The sequence below is a fragment of the Nicotiana sylvestris genome, chromosome 6, assembly GCF_000393655.2.
Source record: "Nicotiana sylvestris chromosome 6, ASM39365v2, whole genome shotgun sequence".
NCBI classification, from domain to species: Eukaryota; Viridiplantae; Streptophyta; class Magnoliopsida; order Solanales; family Solanaceae; genus Nicotiana; species Nicotiana sylvestris.
Window position 1 is genome coordinate 30,416,632 of NC_091062.1, and position 6,411 is coordinate 30,423,042.

Genomic DNA, 6,411 nt, shown 5'->3' on the forward strand with positions numbered 1-6,411 from the left:
TTGGCATATCAAGTAACTTTAGTGTTCTAGACGAACATGCATGAAAATAAAGATAAATTCTGTTATAAATAGTTTGTAGAAATTTTGTAGATAATTTGTAGAAACATTGAAATTCTGTATTTTCATATTAATTTTTCAAATGATATGCAGTTTTAATGTAGAATAAATGTAGAAAATAAGCCATTGTGAGTCTTGTTTGACTCATTCCTCACATTCAACCTATTCTACAAATTCACGCCTCTTTAAATACAATACAACCATACTTTCTTGAATTTAAAGGTATAGCAATATATATAACTTAAAAAACATCTTCTCCTCTGCACAAGTTAGCTCCAAAACAGACAAAGTGGAATAACAAGCTCCCATCAAAACTTTTAATACAAAAACACAAAGCTCAAATTTTATGTTATTATAGTTATATTTAACTGGGTGAAAATAATGTGTGAAAGTTGTAGAAAAGTTGTATTCCTCTATAACGGGAGATATTGGCATATCAAGTAACTTTAGTTTTCCAGGCGAACATGCATGAAAATAAAGATAAATTTTGTTATGAACAGTTTGTAGAAATTTTGTAGATAATTTATAGAAATATTGAAATTCTGTAATTTCATATTAATTTTTCAAATGATATGTAATTTTGTTGTAAATTAAATGTAGAAAACAAGCCATTGTGAGTCTTATTTGACTCATTCCTCACATTCAACCTATTTTACAAATTCACGCCTCTTTAAATACAATACAACCATACTTTCTTGAATTTAAAGGTATAGCAATATATATAACTTAAAAAAACATGTTCTCCTCTGCACAGGTTAGCTCCAAAACAGACAAAGTGGATTAACAAGCTCCCATCAAAACTTTTAACACAAAAGCTCAAAAATAAATAAACAACAGTCTACAATTTATCTACAATTGCTGCAATATAATGTATGTCATGTCTTCTTCTTCTTCTTCTTCTTCTTCTTCTTCTTCTTCTTCTTCTTCTTCTTCTTCTTCTTCTTCTTCTTCTTCTTCTTCTTCGAGTTTCAATCTGAAATTCAGCAAAAATCAAGTCTAATCTTCACCAGAACCTCTCAAAATTGAGATATAAACTCCAAACCATATTTCCAACTATTTACAACAACACCCAATCCAAACAAATAATAATTTTTGAAAATCCAAATTTGAATTCAAAGCTTTAAAGCTTTTTAATAGCTGTCAATGGTGGATGTTGCTCTCTTTTCCTTTACTCTTATATTACTGAAGGAACACGAAATCATAACCATCAAATCGACTAGGCTTGTGCTCATTTTTCCCCGGGCACAAAAACATTGGGACAAGATTGTAGAGGTGCCGACAGTGCCTTGGCTATGGAAGAAATAATGGGATTTTGATACAGAAATCATGGGTGTGGGAGGGAAATGTGGGTGAAGGTGTGAGAATTGGAGAGAAAAATGTGGGGGAGTGGTATTAGAAGGAATATACGGTACCATTAAATTAGGAGTATAATTAATACCCTTAAAAACCATTAATGATATATAATTGGTAATTAGGTATACCAAATGTAATTATATCAAACCTTAAATATTGAGGGTAATATAATTTCTTATATGTCATAGGAATGTAAAAATTCCATATTTTATTTTAAGAAAACTGGGCCTTCAGCCCAATTTACTAGTGCTGCCAGTACTTCTGGGCTACTTTCTTTTGAAAAAAAATATTTTTTTTTAGAAATTTTTACATTCCTATACTATATAGGAAACCTTATTACCCTCAATGTTTAAGGTTTGATATAATTACATTTAGTATACTAAATTACCAATTTTATACCATAGTGTATTTTAAGGGTACAATTAATGCAACGTATATCCCTCCTTAATTCAAGGTACCGTATATCCCACCCCTCCCACGTTTCTCTCTCCCAAACCCTTACCCTCACCCACGTTTATGTACTGTTATCAAACATAAAAATCTATGATTATGGAAACATAGATTTGCAGCATTAGGTTTATGTAGTCATCAGTTCAGCTCCAAGTCCAACACTTCGTTTTTCCCAGGTCGTTAAAGTCATCTTTGCAAACACCAGTGTGGTTACCATCCTGGACTAGAAATCTTTAGATCTAATAGTCTAATACTATCACAAACATAAAAATTCAGAAGTAACAAAACAATCTCCATTAGACAATAGATTCTACATGTATAAGTGGGAAAGAGGGAAAGAAAATGCATTTACGGAATAATGGTAAATAGTAGGGGTTGTCTAAAAAACCTCAGAGAACCATTTACGAATTAGGATTATACTTGATATATATCATGATATTAAAGTATGAGATCACATAGGAAAAGATTCAATCAAATATGAAGTCTTCCAAGTTTGACTACTCCTCAACAGCCAACAATCCCATTCAATTGTAGCTTAATTGGTATTTTCGACATAATTGCGTTTTTTGCAGAAGATATTATAGAAGTTTTAGTCGTTTTGGATTTGTGAAAACAGAAAACAATGCATCTACAATCAGAATACAAATAATCTACAATTCATCTACAAAATATCTACAAACTGGGTATATTGAATTTTAATATCCTAATTCTCATTCGATTGTAGTTTAATTAGGATTTTCGACATAATTGCGTTTTTTGCAGAAGATTTGTAGAAGTTTTAGTCGTTTTTGATTTGTGAAAACAGAAAACAAAGCATCTACAATTAGAATACAAATAATCTACAATTTATCTACAAAATATCTACAAACTGAGTACATTGAATTTTTATATCCCAATTCCCATTCAATTGTAGCATAATTGAGATTTTTGACATAATTGCATTTTTTCATAAGATTTGTAGAAGTTTTAGCCCTTTTTTGATTTGTGAAAACAGAAAATAAAGCATCTACAATTTACCTACAATTTCTGCAATATGTCTTCTTCTTATTCTTCTTCGAATTTCTCTGAAATTCAGTCAAAACCAAGTCTAATCTTCACCAAAACTCCTCAAAATTGAAATATAAACTTCAAACCATATTCCCGATTATTTTCAACAACACCAATCCAAACAAATAATGATTTTTGAAAACCCAAATTTAAATTCAAAGCTTTCAAGCTTTTTAATGGCTGTCAATGGTGGAATTGCTGCTCTCTTTTCATTTGCTTTGTATTACTGAAATTTGCGATTGAGAAATAGAGAGAGATGTAGAGAGAATGTCGACGAACTGAGCTTTTGCAGAACTGATTTCTACAATTTGATTCGAATTTGTTGACGATTTTATCTTTTTTTTTTATTTGTGGCTTAAGGAAAAATATCGAAGAACAGAGTTTTTGTAGAAAAGAGTCTATGCAATTTGATTTTAAATTGAAGATATAGGATTTGCGTTTCAAATTTGATCTAAAGGTCGCTAAATCTTAGAATATTTTGTTCCTGATTTGTAGCGCGCCTAATTAGGAAGATTCAACCACTAATAATTAGTATTTAATAATGGGTATAATAATTGTAGAAAAACTGTGAACATAGCGGGTAAATTAGAAACTATGCACATATTTGGTAATAAAATTTCATATATAGTATAGAAAGGAAAAAATCTTTTTTTTTTAAAAAAAAAACAAAAGTTATAAGTATTAAAGGGTAGGGTTTTAGGAAGATCTCATCTTCCTCTTACAGAAAGCCGCCTTTAGGGAGAGAAACTACCATGGAGAAACTTAGTTTCTCTCCCCCTTTTTTTTAAAAAAATAAATAATATTTAATAACTAATTTTAAAAGACATGAAACCCTAATCTCTTTCCTCTTCTTCTCTCTTAAGTTTAGCCGCTGCCGCCATTGAAAGAGAAACCCCAATTTCTCTTCCTCTCTACTGCCATGGTCATGAAGCACCAAGCTTCATACTTTCCGATTTGCAGAGAATGGAGAAGCCATGTTTCTTCTCCCTCTATTTTCTTGTGAAAATTTTTAAAAAGCAAAAAATGGAGAAGCCAACCCCTATCATCACTTTCTTTGCTGGCAGTAACATAATCGAGAAGCCACCATCTGAGATGGCTTTGAAGACGACAACCGTTCGTTTGACAGTAGCCGGCAGTGGCTTTAGCGGTGGTCAGCATCAAATTGCGGCGGAAGAAACCAAAAGGAAATTCTTCTATTCCCTTGTTCTTTTCGACAAAAAAACTAATATACATAAAATTTTATATTTGGTTGATACCTCATTTAAAACTTATTTCAACTGAGTATACTAAATTGAGTAAGTTGAACAAAATTTGGAACTTTTTTATATTTTTAGCGCGTAAATTGAGTAAACACATTAGATTTAGCGCGTAAATTGTTAATCGAAAACTTACTTGTTTTTGTAGCGGAAGCGGAAGGAACGGACGAATCGGCTGGAATTACTGATCGGCAATGGTTATCACAATGTATTGAATCAACCCCCAATTTTATAGTCTAAACCTTTGTTTGGATTGAAAGAGAGCGTGGAAAAATATTGATTAGAGTTATTCTTAGTGTACACAGTAAGTATACCAATAAAGTTAACTAATAACCCTATTGGGTCTTAAAGCACCTTATGGGTGGACCATTTTCCTACACATAGATATCAAAGTGCACATAGTAATTCACAACATTATCATACGTATCGGTCTAACAATTAATGTTTATCAAACAAATTATATATAATTATTTTATAAGTGATATGAATGTCGAAATATTTGTACACCGTTAATATATAGATATCAAAGCCATTTCACTGGTGATTCACAACATTACCATACTTCTCAGTCTAGCAATTAATGTTTATAATATATATATATATATATATATATATATATATATATATATATATATATATATATATATATAAGTATATTATCTTATAAGTAATATGATCGTGGAAATATTTGTAGGCGTCAATACATAGATATCAAAGCCATTTCACCTAGTGATTCACGCATTGTGTAGTCACTTTAGTAATTACCAAAATTTCATCAATCAGTAAAATCAACGGCATAGCTCCGATCTTAATCGCATTATTCTTGTCCCTCAACTAAATAACTTTTTTTTATCAATTCAACGGCTTTGCACCGACAACAATTGTTTTGCTCAATTCTCTCTTCCTCTTCTACTAAAGAAAAGAAAATTTTGTCATCAATTCTTGCTCTCTCTTTTTCCCCCTTTCTTTGACTGGAGATTTCCGTTCAAACATGATCTTTTTATTCAATATTGAGTTGTAGAGGTTTGACTCTAAGTAGTAGGTGGCAAGTGCAAACGCGTAACAAAATAATTATTTTAAGAGATTAATTCCCTGTGTTAGGTTTCTTCCTTAAAACTAGAAGCATATATCACAAAAGACATCCATTTCTAAACTTAACACACATACATTATGACGAGTCAAGAAATGAAGAATACTTCTGCTTTCTACATTCTCGTAATTTTTCTTATTTTATCATTGGATACATTGTGTGTAGAAAGCGAATCCAGGATCTTAAACATATCCACTGTCAAATTCAAAGAGATGAGTTTTATCAGAGGTCGCAGTAACAGGCAGATTCTCGTCAAACCCTATCCTTCGCCAGCTGCAAATCCTCCTGGTCGTTTGTACGTATCTAAGACACCTTTCACTAACTTTTTTCTGTCTTTTTTTTACTGCTTTCTGAAAGATTTCTTACAGTAATTTTTCTTGTTGCACGCAGAGGATATAGTCCACCACCGATGAGCAAGAAATAAGGAAGCTCTCATTGATGGAGACAGATCTAGGATTCTAATTTCTAAGTTGATGGCTCAACCAAAGATATTTAGTACTGAACTGATTGTACTAATTGTTCTATAAAATTACGGGGTTTAGATTTAATAATTATTATAATTTTAGTAATTTTCACGTATACAGTCAACTCTTTTTATAACAGTCTTGTTTATTCCGATTATTATAGTGAATGACTATTATACACCTATAACAGCATTTGATGCTTAGATATTTTTTGGTTGTTATAAACAAAAATTATCCAAAAATTAATTATTTTTCCTTTTTTAATGTTGCATATAAAAGATAAGAAAATTATTCAAATTTAAAATTTCAAAAGATATGCATATTTCACTAAAAAAATATTGAAGAAAGCTTATATAATATTAATAAATTTGTAACTAAATGAATAAAGATTTAAACTCTAAGACATACATTTTAAAGCAACCAAGAAAAAAAGTGTTTTAAGATTGATGGAAGAACTTTGTAGTTGTTGCTTGTTTCGCAGATTTTATTCTCTTGCTAGTGATATAACATTTAAATTGGTGCGTGTCCAAATTTTTCGCAAAAGGTATCCGATAGCTTTCCTTGAAGACAATCTAAGAGGTTAATAATTAAATCTTCTATCTAATTTGTTTTTTGAAATTTGTCCAATGGAAAAGATATCATGTGCAAATCTTCAAATCTTGTATCACATGCAAGATATAAACTTTGTTCAACG

At 30.7% G+C, this 6,411-nt stretch overlaps 1 long non-coding RNA gene across 1 annotated transcript; it reads left to right on the forward strand.

The window, feature by feature from the left end:
* The first annotated feature begins 5,302 nt into the window (after positions 1-5,302).
* On the forward strand, positions 5,303-5,834 carry LOC104244080 (uncharacterized). The gene is made up of 2 exons (XR_715368.1): positions 5,303-5,548; positions 5,644-5,834. It is a non-coding gene; the product is annotated as an uncharacterized lncRNA (long non-coding RNA).
* The last annotated feature ends 577 nt before the right edge of the window (positions 5,835-6,411 follow it).